Below are 19,795 nucleotides of genomic sequence, written 5' to 3' on the forward strand. Positions count from 1 at the left end.
TTTCATTTATGGTACTTCTTAGTGGAGGACTGAGCCAATTGTCTCTGAACGTGTGGGTTATTACATCCATGGCGGAAGATGAAAGTAGAGCAGGAGAAGTTAGTGTTGGTGTTTCTGTTTCCATAGTCAGCAATGCAATCACTTACACTCAGTGACAGAGAAAACTTGCACCCTCCACTGTCATGATGTCAATACCCAGACAGGTTCTTTATTAGTTGGTGGGGACGGGTCAAAGCTTTATTAACTAGTAACCATTATGGATATTATTTGGTATCATATGTAATGGCGGCATATAACATATATATATAAGTAAAAGTATAAGTATTTGCATTACAGTCAGGCATCTGTTCATCCCTGTGGATGAAGAAAAACATGTTATCCAGTTCCCGTTATCAGGTTGAAAGGAAGAGGAAGAAGCCTTTGCAAAATTAGATCCCGATTAGGGCAAATGTTGTCAGCAAGATGGTGTTGTGGATCATCTTTAGGCTGTTGGTTGTATCCATGTTTTCCCGGACTCCCTAGGACTGCATCCAACTTCTTCAGCCACTTGACTTCTTGATTCTGCTTGAGTTGTGCTCATTTTTAGGGGTATAAGCAGTGCCGGCTGTAGGGTGGATGGCGCCCTGTTAAAAAAAAAAATGTCAATGACCTTTATCCAGTAACTCACGGGTGACATCTTCAATGATCAAAGTTGTTCACTTTTTCTTTTTCATCCAGCCAGCACATATTGTAAGTAGGTTCCCATATAGTATTAAGGCCCATGTGTCCTCCCACATAGTACACCTAGTAAGTAGGTCCTTCTGTGCCCCATATGGTAGGTGGACCCCTCTGTGTTCCCATATAGTTGTTAGGTCCCCTCTGTGCTCCCATTTAGTAGTTAGACCCCCTCTGAGCCTCCATATAGTACTAAGGCCTCTATGTGCAGGCAGACCCTAGTAGATAGCATACCCAATGTAGCAATCAACCCCCCCCCCCACAGTTGTTAGAATCCCCCTGGTAGTTAGCTCCCCATTAAAAAGCATATCCGCCATGTGTAGATAATCCCCCTGTAGGTAGCCCCCCCCCCCATCTAGGTATCCTCCCTGTCGGTAGTCTTTGTGGTAGTTGCCCCCCCCCCCCAAGTAAATATTACCCCCAATGTAGACAGATATCTATCTATCTATCTATCTATCTATCTATCTATCTATCTATCTCATATCTATCTATCTATCTATCTATCTATCTATCTAATATCTATCTATCTATCTATTATCTATCTATCTATCTATCTATCTATCTATCTATCTTTCTGTCTATCTATCTATCTCCTATCTATCTATCTCCTATCTATCTATCTATCTATCTATCTATCTATCTATCTATCTTTCTGTCTATCTATCTATCATCTATCTATCTATCTATTTATCTATCTATCTATCTCATATCTATCTATCTAATATCTATCTATCTATTATCTATCTATCTATCTATCTATCTATCTATCTGTCTGTCTATCTATCTATCTATCTATCTCCTATCTATTTATCTATCTATCTATCTATCTATCTACTATCTATCTATCTATCTATCTACTATCTATCTATCTATCTATCTATCTCCTATCTATCTCCTATCTATCTATCTATCTATCTATCTATCTATCTATCTATCTATCTATCTATCTCCTATCTATCTATCTATCTATCTATCTATCTATCTATCTCCTATCTATCTTCTATCTATCTATCTATCTTTCTTTCTGTCTGTGCTCATAGTTGGATTATATTTTGTGAGGTGTATTCTTTATGAATCTTGTCCTGCTCATGATGGTTTCATTTCTAATTCCATAGTTATATGATTATTATTAGGGTGATAGACCCTGAGCTACACACACTTTGTGTCTTTTTCTGTTTTTGTGTTCATGACTATGTCTGTTATCATATAATTTCTGATCTTTTTTAACTATCTTTCTAGTCTTTTCAACTTTTGCTTTTTTAATTAGATTTTACATCTGCATATTTTTGCTATGTGTGAATAAGTACAAATATTTGAATTCTCTACTGTGTATATCATAGTATGGATGGCTGTAGTTGGCTGAAGGAGAAATCCCTAGTCGTGTAGGGCCGGTAGACAGTTACAGGAGGATTTAGTTACCTTGTAGCAGTATGGATTGGCCTGAAGAGAGACCTAGATGGTGGGGCCTGGGTTTATATAGACAGTCCTAGGAGTAATTGGCTTGGCTCCGTACCTATCCAGATGTACCAGGTGGTCTTTTTCTGCTGTGAAAACTCCCTTGTGGGTGCAAATTACATCATCTGTACATGGGGATAGCAGAAAAATGTAGAAAATAGTAAAGAACACACAGAAAAAAAAATAACATAAAATGTAAAATTAAAACTAAGAAAATAGGGGGGAAAATGGACATTCAAATGTGTAGAGCCTAGCCTCAGATGTTCCGGCTGCGTATTGTTTCTTCTCCTTTCTTGTTGCTATATCCCACTATAGCGTGTGACTGTTGTACTCAGCCTTAGGCTATGTTCACACTACGTATATTTCAGTCAGTATTGCAACCAAAACCAGGAGTGGATTAAAAACACAGAAAGGATCTGTTCACACAATGGTGAAATTGAGTGGATGGCCGCCATATAACAGTAAATAACGGCCATTGTTTCAATATAACAGTCGTTGTTTTAAAATAACAGCAAATATTTGCCATTAAATGGCGGCCATCCACTCAATTTCACCATTGTGTGAACAGAGCCTTTCTGTGTTTTTAATCCACTCCTGGTTTTGGTTGCAATACTGACTGAAATATACATATACTGACTGAAATATACATAGTGTGAACCCAGCCCTAAGCTGCACTTTTGCTTTGTTTGATGAAAACTAAAAATAACAAGGAAAAAGAAAAAAAAAATCCCCCCCCCCCGAAAATATTTACCTCTCTACCTGCACACATCTTGCATGACGGTAAGCAGGGTTTGCATGAGTGTGAGGAGGAGTGAACATGTTCCTGTCACGGTGTATGTAATTTATGGCAAAGATATAATAATCACCCCCGGCCACCGACTGGGATCCCTTTAGTGGACTTTTTCTGTAACATCAGTACAAAGGGTAAAGGAGAGGTTTATCTTCTTACTATCCCCCATACACCTGCCCGCACTATGGCCAGAGACCCTCCCTATCACTGCACCTTTAACACTATGGGCACCCCATTTACCATCCCCCAGTCATGCTACAATTGGGGTGCCCGGGGACTTTCCTTACAAGTGACCCCCCCCCCCATTGTAAATGATATTATAACACTTACCACCTATTACAATGTGCAGGCCAGAGAGAAACATCCCTCCCTTTCAGAGTCGTGGAATGAGCCCAGACAGCATTTTACATCCGCATACGTGAAACTGTCATATCCTCTTATTGATTTATAAGGGTCCTTGGTGCACAATACTTCCTTGACACAAACTGTCCAGAGTAGGAGAGGATTTTCTAGAAAACCTCTCGTGCTCTGGACAGTTCTTGTCTCGGCCAGAGATGTCAGCAGAGAGCACTGTGTCAGACTGAAAAAAAAATAGATAGATAGATAGATAGATAGGAGATAGATAGATAGATAGATAGATAGATAGATAGATAGATAGATACAGTGTCGGACTGGGCCACCGGGGGACCGGGGATTTCCCCGGTGGGCCCCGAGCAGGAGTAGGCCCCGCCCCCCAGGCCAAAGGACACAGGGCTGGAGACCACATCAATGTGGTCTCCACCCAGTAAGCCCAGCGGGGCCCCCCGTGCTCCTGGGGGGCCCACTCAGCCGCCGACTGCCGCTCCTCACCCTTTTAACTGGAAGCGATCGCTTCCAGTTAAATGTGGCAGTCTTCCGATTGACAGCGCAAGAAGCCATAGGCTTCCCGCGCTGTCAATCGGAAGCGTACCTCCGGCACCCCTGACAGATGCGCAGCTCCTGGTCCCGGGCAGCTCCGTCACCACTGAGCTCTGTGTGCGATGCGGCAGCTGGGACTTCCGGTACACGCAGCACATACCTGAAGTCACAGCCACTGCGGCGCGCACAGAGCTCAGTGGTGACGGAGCTGCCCGGGACCAGGAGCTTCTCGTCTGTCGGGGAAGAGAGAAGAAGAGGCCCGCGACCGACGGGGGAGCGTGGTGACAGGTGAGTTGGGTTTTGTTTTGTTTTTTTTTATCATAGGGGGACATCACTGGGGGCTATAGGGGGGATGGACATCACTGGGGGCTATAGGGGGGGATGGACATCACTGGGGGCTATAGGGGGGATGGACATCACTGGGGGCTATAGGAGGGGATGGACATCACTGGGGGCTATGGGGGGGATGGACATCACTGGGGGCTATAGGGGGTGATGGACATCACTGGGGGCTATAAGGGGGATGGACATCACTGGGGGCTATAGGGGGGATGGACATCACTGGGGGCTATAGGGGGGATGGACAATATAAGGGGGGCTATAGGGGGGATGGTCAGCATGAGGGGGGCTATAGGGGGGATGGCCAGCATGGGGGGGGCTATAGGGGGGGATGGACAGCATGAGGGGGGCTATAGGGGGGATGGACAGCATAAGGGGGGCTACAGGGGTTATGGACAGCATGAGGGGGGCTACGGGGGGATGGACAGCATAAGGGAAGCTATGGGGGGATGGACAGCATGAGGGGGCTACAGGGGTGATGGGCAGCATGAGGGGGGCTACATGGGGGATGGACAGCACTGGGGGCTATAGGGGGGTGGACAACATAAGGGGGCTATAGGGGGATGGACAACATAAGGGGGCTATAAGGGGATGGACAACATGAGGGGCTATAGGGGGAATGGACAACATGAGGGGGCTATATGGGGGGAATGGACAACATGAGGGGGCTATCTAAATTGAAGAAGGACAACATGGAGGGGCTATATATATGGGGCTGGACAACATAAGGGGGTCTACCTATATGGGACATGGACAACACTGGGGGCCATCTATATGGAGGACTGAACAAAGGACCATCTATAAGGTGTCTACACAGAGGGGACCATATACTATAAGGGATATATATTTTATATATATATATATATATATATACTGTATATATATATATATATATATATATATATATATATACACACACACATACATAGAGTCAGGGCTACCCACCAAATGAGGGTGTAAAGGGGCCAATTCAGATGTGCAGTTAGTATAGAGATGAGGATGGTGACAGAGTGAGGAGCCTTATATTGTTTGTCTGGCAGATTCTGTGGATTCGTGGCTCGGAGAAGTTCTTATAATGGCCCAGGACAGATGGAGAAGAAGAAGAAGAGGGAAGAACTCTGATCAGAGAAGACGTCCCCTGTGAGTCACCTGATATAACTGCAGTGTAATGTATATGGTGTATAGAGCCTGTGTAGATAGATAGATAGGAGATAGATAGATAGATAGATAGGAGATAGATAGATAGATAGATATGAGATAGATAGATAGATAGATAGATAGATAGATAGATAGATAGATAAATAGATAGATAAAGAAAAACAAATGTCACAGCACTCTTGCAGTAAATGAAGAGGGTGCCAGCAAGCACGCCTGGGGATCCACCAGGCAAACTAGATAAGTCCACAAAAGGCAGCGTCACTCCAGTAGTGAAAGTGCAGTGTCCCAGAACATGCAGACTACTACTCCTATTATGGCCATTTCTCTTGCTGTGTCAATGCCTGTTCTGGTAAGTGTTTGCACTGCAACTGCTGCTGGTTTTCCCCTAGTATTATCTGGTAATGTGCATTCTCATGTGTATTCTCATGTATTCCTGTGTATTATTACAGTGTACAGTGGTATGCAAGGCTGTTGATCACGTGACCTGTAACCATGGTTCCTCCAATGGCCGACTAGTTCTGGCCAGGAGCAACCATGTGACCTCCCACTTCCTCCTAACAAGTTAGTCTTCCCCCTGCTTCCAAGCAAGGAGGATGTGTGTCGTCCCTCTCCTGCCTCAGAGGAGTTGGGCTTCTTCTCTGCAGCCTCTTCACCATAAGAAGAGTGACTGATTCTGCTGCTGTATTCAAGTCTTCGGCTGTATCTGCCTGCTCAAGTGACCGGATTCTTCTCTCTCATCTGGGTGTCATTCCGTTATCTCTCCACATCGCTGCAAGGATTCACAGCAAGTATTATTCTCAAGCTAATCCACCCAGCAACGCTATCTCTCTCATACTCCTACTCCCATCATCCGGCACGTATTCTCACAGCCTATGCAGCACCACTCCTGCTTTATTTGTCAAAGCCTGCTATATACCCGGTTGCATCCGGACAGAACTGTTGCTACTAGTTACTTCATCTATAATAAAACCGCTGTTACTGAACCCTGGCATTGGTGTCCACTAACTGGTGCCCTGACTAAGTGCAGCGAAGAATCGCATGCCCATCATCACCCGCAGATTCCTCAGACCGGCCCTACAGCTGTGCTGCCCTCAGGCCTATACCGTGACAAGTATAACCCCTGCAGCTGCCCCGGTCATTGCCCGCTCATAACACCAGCACTGCGGAAGTGGCCCCCAGGGGCCAGGGCATCGCAAAAGCAAATGGTGAAGGTTTATTCACATCCAAAAATCAAACAGCTGTTTCGAGTGCGATATTTGCACTCTTACTTCTGGCCTTACTCAGCCAGGAGTAAGAGTGCAAATACCGCACTCGAAACGCATCAGCGTTTTTTGTGCTGGGGGTCTGTGTCTGTATGTACCACATGGTGATTTTGTGCAAATAAAAGGGATGTGATTTTTATACAGCATTGGAGCCTGCTGGATCATTAATTTTTTGTACTGAGACTACACTCCCATTGGAGTGGATCCGTGCAAGCTGCGAAATCATCACGAGAGCTGAGCTGGCAAAAACTCTTTCTTGTTGAACTATTATGGAGGTCACCCAGCTTTCTTAGCATCTTGTATAATGGAGGTCACCCAGCTTTCCCAGCATCTTGTATTATGGAGGTCACCCTGCTTTCCTAGCGTCTTGTATAATGGAGGTCACCCAGCTTTCCCAGCATCTTGTATTATGGAGGTCACCCTGCTTTCCTAGCATCTTGTATAATGGAGGTCACCCAGCTTTCCCAACATCTTGTATTATGGAGGTCACCCTGCTTTCCTAGCATCTTGTATAATGGAGGTCACCCAGCTTTCCCAGCATCTTGTATAACTGAAGTCACACAGCTTTCCTAGCATCTTCTTTGGTAGTAGGGGCCTGCTGAGACCCTCTAACAATGATGCAACATGATTTTCTATACAAAGGAGCCCACTTAGGCTTTGTCACCCAAGGGCCCACAAAAGCCTTGAGCCGGCCCTGTCTATCACCATGTTAAACTAAAAGATGGAGATGTAGGGAAGGTGAATACTTAACCTGATGTGTTCAGAGTGTGTTGCCTGTTTCTATAGTGGTAATAAGCGGTCACCCTGAAGACGATTCTATAAGTGCTTATTCCAAGCATTGGTAGCCTGCAGGGGTAAACTACAACAATGCATCATGGAAAAAGCCAGCTTAATGGAACCACAATGAGCGCAGTACAAAAGCTGTAATGGTGACACCACTTATTATAAATACATCGTATAAGAGAAGATATGTTGCTTAGATATATGACCTTTATGTGCAAAACAGATTGGTTGCTGCTTACTATGTGTCTTGGGATGGAGTCTATATGTGTGATATATTACTCCTAAGGAATATTCATTTGTATATATTAAAGATGAGCAAACCTCGTCCAAACCTGGGCGTGCTGCATTTCGTTACCAGTTGGATGTAGCCCTATGGGCCCGTTCACACTTTGGAATCTGCATGGAAATCCAGCTCGGGACCCCGTCCGCAGACTCTGTGCAAAAAAAAGCCTGCTTTCTCTTTGAATGGGAAGCCTCCCACACACCTCCTTTCTCTGCGCCTCTCCAAGCAAAGAATTGACATGTCAATTCTTTGAGCGGAGAGGCACGGAGAGCGGTGCTCTTCTCTAGTACTTATCTATACGTGCACATAGTTCCTTTTTATAAATTACTAGAAAATGTACCCGGCGCTGCCCGGGTATAAAGTGTCAGTGTGTATAGAGGGTCCTGTATACCCAGTGGCGGTCTTTGGCACCAAGCACCCCAAGCGATCGCTTGGGGCCCCCAACATCCAAGGGGGCCCCCACGCCCCGCTCTTGTGGACAGGGCCGCTGCCCCGCTCGCTGCTGCCATCTGAACTGTAACTATGAGCACTCGTAATGAGCGCTCACAGTTACATGCAGCAGCACTGACAGGGCGGGAGCCATTGGCTCCCTACCTGTCAGTCACTCTTGGCTGCAGAAAGTGTTTTTCCTGCGGTCACAAGTGGCCGCTTTGTCCTTGTGGTGCCGGCGCTCCAGTGACATCACTGGAGCATCGGCACCAGGACAAGGGGAGTGCGGCCTCTTGTGATCGCAGGGAAACTGGAGGAGCACACAGGAGGTCTATATCCAAGTGGGGGAGCACACAGGAGGTCTATATCCAAGTGGGGGAGCACACAGGGGGCTAAATACCCCTGAAGGAGCACACAGGGGGGCTATATACTAGTGGGGGAGCACACAGGGGGTATATACAACTGAGGGCAGCACACAGTGGGTATATACGACTAAGGGCAGCACACAGGGGGTCTATATACAACTGGGGCAGCACACAGTTCTATACTTCTGGGGGAGCACACGGGGGGCTATATATAACTGAGGGAAAACACAGGGGGCTATATACTACTGGGGGAAGCACACAAGGAGTATATACTACTGGGGGGCAGGACACAAGAGGTATATACTATTGGGGGCAGCACATAAAGAGTATATTTTACTGGCAGTAGTGCACAAGGGGTATATACTACTGGGGGCAGCACACAGCGGTCTTTTGTTGTGGAGCGCGTGTTGAGGGGGGGGGCCAAGACATAACTTCGCTTGGGGCCCCAGAAATGCCAAGACAGCCCCTGTGTATACCTGTAGTATAAAGTTGGTGGAGGTGCTGTATACCTGTAGTATAGAGTTGGTGGAGGTCTTGTATACCTGAAGTATATAGTTCGGGGGTCCTGTATACCTGTAGTGTATAGTTTGGGGTTCTGTATACCTGTAGTATAGAGTTGGTGGAGGTGCTGTGGCAGTGTTATCCAGTCACAGTGTGGTGGTATTGGTCAGGTCTGGTATGGCAGTGTTATCCAGTCACAGTATGGTGGTATTGATCAGGTCTGGTATGGCAGTGTTATCCAGTCACAGTATGGCGGTATTGGTCAGGTCTGGTATGGCGGTGTTATCCAGTCACAGTATGGTGGTATTGGTCAGGTCTGGTATGGCAGATTCATCCAGTCACAGTATGGCGGTATTGGTAAAGTCTGGTATAGTGGTGTTATCCAGTCACTGTATGGCGGTATTGGTCAGGTCTGGTATGGCAGTGTTATCCAGTCACAGTGTGTCGGTATTGGTCAGGTCTGGTATGGCGGTGTTATCCAGTCACAGTATAGCGGTATTGGTCAGGTCTGGTGTGGTGGTGTTATCCAGTCACAGTATGGCGGTATTGGTCAGGTCTGGTATGGCGGTGTTATCCAGTCACAGTGTGGCCGTATTGGTCAGGTGTGGTATGGCAGAGTTATCCAGTCACAGTTTGGCAGTATTGGTCAGGTCTAGTATGGCGGTGTTATCCAGTCACAGTATGGCGGTATTGGTCAGGTCTGGTGTGGCGGTGTTATCCATTCACAGTATGGCGGTATTGGTCAGGTATGGTGTGGCGGTGTTATCCATTCACAGTATGGCGGTAAATGTGACGTGTGGAGCTATTACCTACCTATCCTGATGCTAATTGGTGAGTGAGGATGGGGCGTCTTCAGGTTTAGTGCTTAGGGCAGCAGCAGCTGGTAATACTGCCCTGTATACATGTACAGTATAGTAGGAGTAGGGGGTCCTGTATACCTGTAGTGCCCTGTATATACATGTACTGTATAGATGGAGTAGGGGGTCCTGTATATATATACATGTACTGTATAGATGGAGTAGGGGGTCCTGTATATATATGTACTGTATAGATGGAGTAGCGGGTCTACCAGTTATTACTGTGGATGTTGTGAGGCAGCTTCCCTAGCAACCATTGCTCCCTGTGAAAATGAAAGCAGTAATCCTATTGGTTGCTAAGGCTCCAACTGCCGTGTCTGCTGCAGCTAATTATATCACCTGTGTTTGCAGTGAGGAGATTCTCCCATTCATCTCTATAGGGCGCCGCTCTTCGCTAAAACCTTCCCGGGCACCCAATGTATCTGTGTGCCAAATGTGGGGTCAAACGGTTCAGGCGTTTGGAAGTCTATCCGGGACAGACAGACAGACAGAAGGACAGACAGACAGACAGACTTTGATTTTTATGATATAGATGTGCTGGTCATTGCGGTTATACTTTTGATCCTTTGTGTGTGTGTGTGTGTGTCTGTTATATCTTGACCTGCACACACTTTTTGTCCTTTCTTATTTCCATGTTTACGGCCATGTCTGTTATTCCATCATGTCAATATTTCCTGTTTTTAAATACCTCTGTTGCTTACATTGCTTTGCTTCATGTTTTCAAACGATTTTTGCTGCTGCGGAAAGAAGGTCGGGGAACTGGTCTGTCTCCATGGTTACCACTTCTCCACTTTCAGTGGAACGATTTATTTTCTTGATGCCCTTAAGGTTCAGTCTTCACCTGGCTTTTTTTAAGGTCTCCTTTTCTTCTTTGTCCCTGTGTCCTTCCTCCCTAGCAGTTGTATTGTCTGCCTTCATGGTAGCTACACCTTAGATTTTAGACGGTCATACTCACAACTCACGGTGGGTTCGTACATCAGTATAAGGTTATGAGGCTCTCCCAAGTGACCACATACAGAATATGTTGGTGGATATAGGGGTCGAGCATTATGGAAAATCACCACCCGACCTCTTTGTTTTAAGAGAGATAAGCCGCAGCCAGAGTGCTCTCACCCATCTCCCCAGCCAAGCCGAACTTTCTTGTAAACAGGGAGGATGGGCAGCTGGCGGGAGAGATAATTAACAGTTCAGCTGTCTGTTATTAAAGGTGTATGGAGATCTAAATTTCTTTTACAGGTATCCACATGGACAGGCTGCCTGTGGCTTTCATGTAACAGAACACTAAGCCAACTATTATACTTCCTGAATTAAAAAGGGGTTATGGTGGCTGTGCCACAGGAAACTCATCTCAAAGAACAGGGGAGATTTGCTCAGGGATGTTTGGCCTCTGTGCTTGGGCCCTATTCTAATTAATAGGGCTTTGGCACGGAAATCGCTGGGTTGCCTTGGAAACCCCATTCCCTGGAGTCAGCTGCTTTTCTCCACACTGTATTGGAGACTACATGACAGTGGACACTGGATTGGAGAGTACGTGACAACACAATATGGCGGTAACAGTCCATTGAACCCAAGGCTTGAATCTTCTCGGGGTAGGGTCCCCATTAGCAATTCATTTGGTTACACACCGTTTCAGTCCTGCATTTGGTTCCCCATTCAGATTCAAAAGTAACGTGTCTGAGTATTTGCCTTCTGTGTTATATAATGTCTCATTATTACTTTAGATGAAGGCTATGTTCCCACAATGTATATTAAAGGATAATAACGTCCATTGTTGCAAAACAACGGCCATTATTAATGATCATGACTAACAACGGCCGCCCGTCATTGCACTGCTGTTGGTTCATTATTCTAGTTCAGGTGGACTAGTTGGCCTTAGGGGCTGTCTTTAACTGAAAAGTCCATTGAATTTAACTCCTTAGCAACCCATGACGTATCTGATACGTCATGGTGCCGCGGGGGGTGTTCAGAGAGGGGTTCCGCTGGGACCCCGCTCTGAACGGCGCCGCTCCCGGCTGATATGTACAGCCGGGGAGCGCCTCTATTAGCCGGCGCTGGTCCCGTTGTCGTGCCGGGTAATTAAGCCTCTAGATGCAGCTGTCAAAACTGACAGCTGCATCTAGATGCTGTGCTCTCCCTGTCCCTGGTGTCTAGTGGGACGGATCGCATCGCAGGGGGGAGATCCGTTTATCTGCTCGTGCCGGGCCTCAGCGTCGCAATGACGCTGATCCTGGCTCGGCAATACATTGCTATGGCCTGCAGCAGGCCATAGCAATGGATCACCGGTCTGATGGATCATTGCTGTGTATATACACAGCATTGATCTCTATGAGAGATCAGTGCTGTGTATATACAAGTCCCCCAGGGAGGCTTCTAGTTAATGTAAAAATAAAAGTAAAAATGTTTTTTATTAATAAAAAATCCCCTCCCCTAATAAAAGTCCAAATCACCCCCTTTTCCCTTTTAAATATAAATAAACAAATAAACAAACATGTTTGCTATCGCCGCGTGCGTAATCGCCCAAACTATTAATTAATCACATTCCTGATCTCGCACGGTAAACGGCGTCAGCGCAAAAAAAAATTCCAAAGTGCAAAACTGTGCATTTTTGGTCGCATCAAATCCAGAAAAAATGTAATAAAAAGCGATCAAAAAGTCGTATATGTGGATTCAAGGTACCGATAGAAAGAACACATCATGGCGCAAAGAATGACACCTCACACAACCCCATAGACCAAAGGATAAAAGCGCTATAAGCCTGGGAATGGAGCGATTTTAAGGAACATATATTTGTTAACAATGGTTTGAATTTTTTACAGGCCATCAGATACAATATAAGTTATACATGTAACATATCGTTGTAATCCTATTGACTTGAGGAACATACATAACAAGTCAAATAACAAATGCAAAACTCCCCGAAATCAAAACAAATTCATTTTTTATTTCAATTTGACAGTGCAAATGATTTTTTTTCCGGTTTCGCAGCATATTTTATGGAAAAATAATGCCAGTCATTGCAAAGTACAATTGGTTTCGCAAAAAATAAGGGCTCATATGGGTCTCTGGGTGAAAAAATGCAAGTGCTATGGCCTTTTAAACATAAAGTGGAAAAAGCAACTGTGCAAAAATGAAAATTGGCTTTGACCTTAAGGGGTTAATAGTGTGGCAATATGTGGGAAATAGTGCTGGAATGTGCATTACACCTCCAACAGTCGTCATTATTTAAAATATTCATTCTCATTAGCAGATGGGGAGGTCTGTCCCACCTCGTTGCTAATTTATAAGAGTTCTCCTGTATCTTCACAGAGCGAGAAAAACCACGAGTGCTTATGTATCTGAGACACTGTGGAGGGAGCAAAGGTCACATCCAATTCTTGTTCTCACGCCAAGACAAAGGGGGGTTTAGGGACTGCCTCACCCAATAAAAGGTTTTTATATATTCTGGACAGAAGGGCTTTAGGGAAGTGGTCCATATTCAAGTACGCCTCTAGCCACGTGGCTTCTCTATAAGCCAGGTACGCCGAAAAAAGCTGTGTACAGGCTCAGACGTATCTTACGGGATGGATGGCTTCAGCCACTTAAGTTTAATCTCTCGCCCCAGGGGGACACCTGGTATACCTATAGTCAGCTACACAGTTTTGTCACCTTACTGGGTTGACATCAGACATTCAGTCATTCTTGTCTCTATAAGAGTCCACCTAGAAACTCTTTTCGCCTATTCTGATTTCTCTACTCTATCGATAGCTACAGGAAACGGGAGACTCTATATAGAACCTGAAATATGTTTTAGACTAGGAAGTGAACTGGGGAAGAATATTTTGGGGCCAAAATGGGTTAATCATCCACATAAAATGAATGAAATAGCGGCACTCACCTTTGAATGGAATTCTTCCTTTAGTGAATAAAAAAGCAGCAGATGTGGGCGATAGCCGATTCACATGAAGTGCCCTTCATCTCGGCCCTTTGTCACCTCCACCACCTTCAATACATTACAAAATAAAAACCAAAGTACATATTGGTAAAAATGTGAGATATGTATGTTGTAAAACAGAGACTACACGTATCTATGTAAATACCAAATGTACTTAGGTCTCTGAGGCCGAGCGGTCCTAGCGCAGAAGTATATAAGTATATACAAACTGAGTTTCATGTTGGAACAATAGTTGATTGATATGCTCTTCCATTGGAGATGGCTGTACTCTGCATAAACGTACAAAGGGAAGGCATGCTAGATTTCCATCATGTTTTCCCTATTACCTTATTATATACATACCCTATGGGGGACATTTATCAAGGCTGGAATAAAGCCCCGCCCCAGTTTCTAAGACTGATTTAGAGGGTACATGCCTGTTAGTAACGACTGGCCCCGAACCAGGCGAGACATTGTGCAGCAAATTTACACCTGCTCGGGAGAATACAAAACCTTTGTATTTTTCTCTGCCTCTCGACCTGGATTTCTTTTTATTCATTCATTTAGACCAATTGTCTGGCTTTGTTCAGAGCAGCTCAAGAGCCCTGGCTTTAAAAACGTCATCATCATCATCGTTTAGTCTTTATTAGTGTCGAGCTGACTTGCCTATGGCTGTATCCATGTTTTCCATGAATTCCTAGAGCGCCATCCAACTTCTCCAGCTGCTGGAGTCAAATGTGTTGGGGTTCGGAGAACGTTGCCAAACCCAAACAGTTTGGCAGGTCGGCTCAACGCAATTTTTTACCCAAACTGACCATATGGAACATATTTTTCTACATATGACTGAATTAGGGATGGTCCGAACCTGCCGAGTTTCGGGTTCGTACGAACCCGGACTCTCGGCAATGATTCCCGCTGTCTTAAACCTCCGTAGAGAGGGTGGATAAAGCGGGAAGACCACCTGGAAAACTGGGATACAGCCTTCGGCTGTGGCTGTATCTTGGTTTTCCAGACGGTCCTCCCGCGGTATCCACCCTCTGCACGGAGGTTTAAGACAGCGGGAATCATTGCCGAGAGTCTGGGTTTCGTACGAACCCGAACCTCGGCAGGTTCGGACCATCCCTAGACTGAATGATAGCTTTCATATCTCATTTGTTTTCTATATGTATGATATAGTATGTGTCATTACTAAGAACATTGGGGGACATTTACGAACACCCCTTCTCCCTGGCGCTTGTCAACCGTATTCCCTGCTTGCTTGATGGGTAGCTTGGGGAGGATGGAGAGGATTCCCATAGAAAACCTCTCCTGCTCTGGACAGTTCCTGTCTCCGCCAGAGATGTCAGCAGAGAGCACTGTGTCAGACTGGAAATAAAACACCATTTCCTGCAGGACATACAGCAGCTGATAAGTATGGGAAGACTTGAGATTTTTTAACTGAAGTAACTTACAAATCTATATAACCTTCTGATACCAGTTGATTTGAAAGAAAAAGATTTTCACATGACAACCCTTTAAATGTCCCCCATAAAGTCCAATCCACATATTTGGACAGGAGCTCTGTACAGAAACCATGACAGCTGCTATTGGACATCCAGGTGGATATGTGATGTCCTTGTGAATTTTGGGTACTATATACCCATATTGGGGGAGATTTATCAAACATGGTGTAAAGTGAAACTGGCTCAGTCGCCCCTAGCAACCAATCAGATTCCACCTTTCATTTTCCAAAGAGTCTGTGAGGAATGAAAGGTGGGATCTGATTGGTTGCTAGGGGCAACTGAGCCAGTTTCACTTTACACCATGTTTGATAAATCTCCCCCATAGTTTTTTAGGATATTCCACCATCAATTTTTTTTTTACAAAACGTCTGTAAAGAGTTACATTTATCTCTAGATAAGATCCACAAATGTGAAATTGGATTGGATTTTACATACTCAAGTACTAGGACTGCTCGGCCTCAACGACTGTAGTGGTCTAAGTGGATTCGATATTTATATAGATAAGTAGAATCCTTGCTACATACATACCTCCTCCTTTTACATATATTTACCTATATACACTTTAGTTTTTTTTTATGTATTTAAGATGCATTTTATGGTACTGTCTCATGTATTTAAAGGGCTGGAGGTGGCGATGACGTAGGGCTAAGATGAAGTGCACTTGATGCAAAGCGGCCACCGCCCACACCGCGCCGCTGACTGCTTTTTTATTCAATAAAGGAAGGATTCCTTTTAAAGGTGAGTTACGCTATCTCATTTTATGTGGATGACTGGAATTTCTCTATCATCTCTCGTGCTGTTGCGCACCACCTGGTTGGACCAGCCTAAATTTGTGACTATGGACTTTAGTACTATATTTCTCGGACTTCCTAGTTGCTCCCAAAACAAGAAAATTCTTTGAATCTCACAAAATTTCCTTGTCGTGTGGATTCAAAGAAATAAACTATACCTTTGTATATGTGGGTGGGAAGTCATTCAGATGGTAGCACAATCTTACGTATCTGGGGGTCATGTCCTTCACTGAAAACAAGATGAAATCTTTCACCTCTACAATAAATTATTCTTACTCGATCGAAACTACATCTGAACTTCCATTACTGTCTATACTAGTGATGTCACGATACCAGAATTTTAATTTCGATACCGATACCAACTATCAAATTTCAATACCCGATACTAATTCGATACTTTTAAAAGTATTTTTTTTTTAAAAAAAACACAATGAAAAATTGGCAAATTTTTCAACACCAAATTTTTATTGGCTTGAACACCACAGTCTTGCATTGGCAATGGTTGATCTGGAGTTTTACACAAAATATTTCTTTTACTTTTCTAATCCTTTATGATATTCTAAAGGGGAACTATCAGCAGGTTAGACAAATCTAACCTGCTGATAGCTCCCTAGTGGGCACAAGGGACTGAGGATGAGGATGTCTCTATGTTCCTGTGCTGTTAATTGTGCCCTGTAAGCACTGGGGTTGTGCCTACTGCCCCTCCAAGCACCGTTCTGGGATGGCCCACTCCATTGATGACAATCAGGGGGACAGGCTGCCGGAGGCAGATTGCCACTTGGGGAGCAGGGATGCACCACCTGGCCAACCAGCCCCTTCTAGTGATTATCAATGATCGGTGCTTGGAGTTGTGGTAGCCACACCACAGTGCTCCTATCTGCTTACTGGGCACAACTGGGGACATACCCCCTACGCCCACTAGGGGGTTATCAGCAGGTTAGATTCCATTTTAAGGCCTTGGCCAGTGAGGGGGTTTCTGTTTCCCTTAGGATCCATTCACACATACATGATGTGATTCCTTCGTTTAATTACATTAATATCTGCAGCATTAAATGTGCAGCAGATCCAGTATGTGTGAATGGTAGGGACCATTTGGGCGCCTTCAGACATAGCGTATTGCAGCAGAGTTCATACTGAGTCTCACAGTAAAATCCACTGCAATACTGAGTAATTTAACTGATTTGGATCATTAGTTACATCAGTATCGCTGTGGATTTGACTGCTAGAATGGGAACCATAAACTCTGCTGCGATATCCTAAGGTGGGAAAGGGGGAAGGGACCCATATTATTAAATGGATTGATCTGTACTGCACTGCACGTGTAACAAATTATATTATATATATATATATATATATATATCATGTACATAGGGCTGGGCGATATTGGCCGAAATCAATATCGCGGTTATTCATACACATGTAGTTGCGGTAATGCTAATTGACACGGCTTTTTTTGTAAGCCACACTAGCGATATTTTGTTTCAGCTAAATTTTCCATGTTCCTATCACCCCCCCCCCCCCCCCCCCCCCCAATCCCCCAGTGTCTGTATATACTGTGGCACAGCACTAGGGTTGGCACAATGTACATGGGGTAGACTTCCACAGAATATTGAGATTAGAGATAGAGAGATAGATAGATAGATAGATAGATAGATAGATAGATAGATAGGAGAAAATAATCCTCAGGCTTACAGCACGGGATCCTGGACGCTGCACCAGAGACTGAGGAGGAGGGAGGACGCACACAGGCGGGCAGAGGTCACAGGTCACCACACTGCCCGGGAAGCACGGCCTGTGCTACGGAGAACGCTGCCACAGCTGACATACACACATACAGGCCAATGATTTATGTCATGATGACCAGTCTGGCAGAGCGTCCAGCAGCAGCTGTCGGGCGGTTGCAGCGTTCTCTTCAGACACCCAGCTTCCCGGTCAGTGTGACGAAGTGTGATTTCTCCCCAGACGCTGTCTACACTGGAATGCAGTTTCTTCTAATACAATGAAGCAGCACAGCCCACTCCTGTGTGAGTGGGTAATCTGCAGGTTACATCTCCCCTATAGCCAGAGCCGATCCCCCCCATGTCCGCACTGGCAGGATTCTGACACCACTGTTAGTTTTGGAAATCGGCATCTAAATGGTTACAGGAGTTTTCCTATTGAACTTTACAAGTAAGAGATCATAGATCAGAACGTGTATACAGGATCTGGAGAGCCGAATACAGCACAACTTCCAGAGCGTGCAGAGAGGATGAATAGAGCTGCCGGAAAGTTGTGCTGTATTCGGTTCTCCAGATCCTGTATGCACGTTCCGGAACAGGGAGAAGCTGGGGCAGCAGCCTAAAATGATGAAGGTTGTGACCACGGAAGTAACTAGGACTAGGCAAGTGGAGCATCCAATGGAGTAGGAGAGGCGGTAGTAGGAGTACAAGTTCGGCGAATCAGGTGATTTTTAGCAGCGGGGGCGGCAGACAATAGCAAACCGCAGCAGGGGGGAAGCCGGTCACTGAATGAACACACAGCAAGACTTCATCTTGCCGCCCGCAATGTTTTCCGCGGTATATTCCATGCGCCGGTTAACATAAACAATTTGATACCAGGAAATCCTGGTACCGAACCGTTTTTTTGCCCGAAATATCGATAGTAGTATCGATATTTCGGTGCATCGTGCATCCCTAGTCTATACCGCCCAGCTCCCCCTGGCCTGGATAGATCTATAATGGACTCCTTTGGTAAAATTTTAATTTCTCCTCATTGTAACAGATGATGTACACAAGTCAGCTACCCCAATAATCTACATCCTCCAGGAAGCAAGCTTAGACATATTAGGTAGATGTATTTTTTATTAGGGATGAGCGAATTCACAGTAAATACAAAGCAAATTGTTTTGTTGTCTCGGCAGGCAGCTTGGCGTGAAATCTGACAACCCCAAAATAGTCACTGTTCCCAGTCATATAGGGGTAAAAAATGACAACCGTACAATTGTCAGTAAGCTGGGGCCTAGGGTGCTCTTAGCCCTAGAGCTGCTTCACCCATGTGATGCTAGGCTTTGCTTATGCTGAGCCCTATATGTCAATGTACATTTACATCATAGAGTTATAGAAGCCCCTTTTTTTAAGGAAAAAGACACACGTGTGCAGTCCAGTGGCCATTAAAGGGGGGGGGGGATTACATTTCACTTTGACCATTTTCTCTATGCACACCTCCCCCCCAAACACACACCTTCTCTTTTCTTTACTTTCTATTTCTATTTCCTTTCCTCGCTCATGTCTTTAAGTTTTGACATAATAGCCTTAAAGGCAAATTATCGAGATTTTCCTGTGCTGTGTTACAAGTTCTCTTTCACTTGCTAAATGCGAAGTTGAATTCTCGGAAATTTTCTCAGTTCTTTATTTAACATGTACACCTTGTTTCTAACGTCTATAGTAATAACATACTCATTGAACCATCATTTCTTTGATATTTTTCACATACCACATTTTTGTAGTTTTTGCTCCTTTTTTTATATCAGTTTATACTACTGTCTGGTTTTCACTGTGTATGAATAAATAAAGAATATTAATCTTTGGATTCATTTTTGTGTATCTTGTTGGTATGGGTAACCTGTAGGAAGCTAGCGGCGAAGTGGCCAAATAGCAGGTGAGGCTGTAGTTGGCTTAAGAAGAAATCCCTAGTCTTGAAGGACCTTTAGATGGCTTCAGGAGGATTTGGTTATTCCAAGGAATAATAGGCTGGGCTTGGAAGAAAGTGGTGATGAGGTGG

At 44.8% G+C, this 19,795-nt stretch overlaps 1 long non-coding RNA gene across 2 annotated transcripts; it reads right to left on the reverse strand.

Annotated features, from left to right (window-relative positions):
- Window positions 1-201: 201 nt before the first annotated feature.
- LOC138800430 (uncharacterized) lies at window positions 202-10,680 on the reverse strand. 2 transcript variants are annotated; one of them, XR_011364463.1, is made up of 3 exons: window positions 10,535-10,680; window positions 2,134-2,294; window positions 202-623 (listed from the first exon to the last, which is right to left on the reverse strand). It is a non-coding gene; the product is annotated as an uncharacterized lncRNA (long non-coding RNA). The 2 variants fall into 2 exon arrangements; XR_011364462.1 differs by lacking the exon at window positions 10,535-10,680 and adding an exon at window positions 9,790-9,923.
- Between the last annotated feature and the right edge of the window lie 9,115 nt (window positions 10,681-19,795).

This window comes from Dendropsophus ebraccatus, chromosome 9, assembly GCF_027789765.1.
Source record: "Dendropsophus ebraccatus isolate aDenEbr1 chromosome 9, aDenEbr1.pat, whole genome shotgun sequence".
Classification (NCBI taxonomy): Eukaryota; Metazoa; Chordata; class Amphibia; order Anura; family Hylidae; genus Dendropsophus; species Dendropsophus ebraccatus.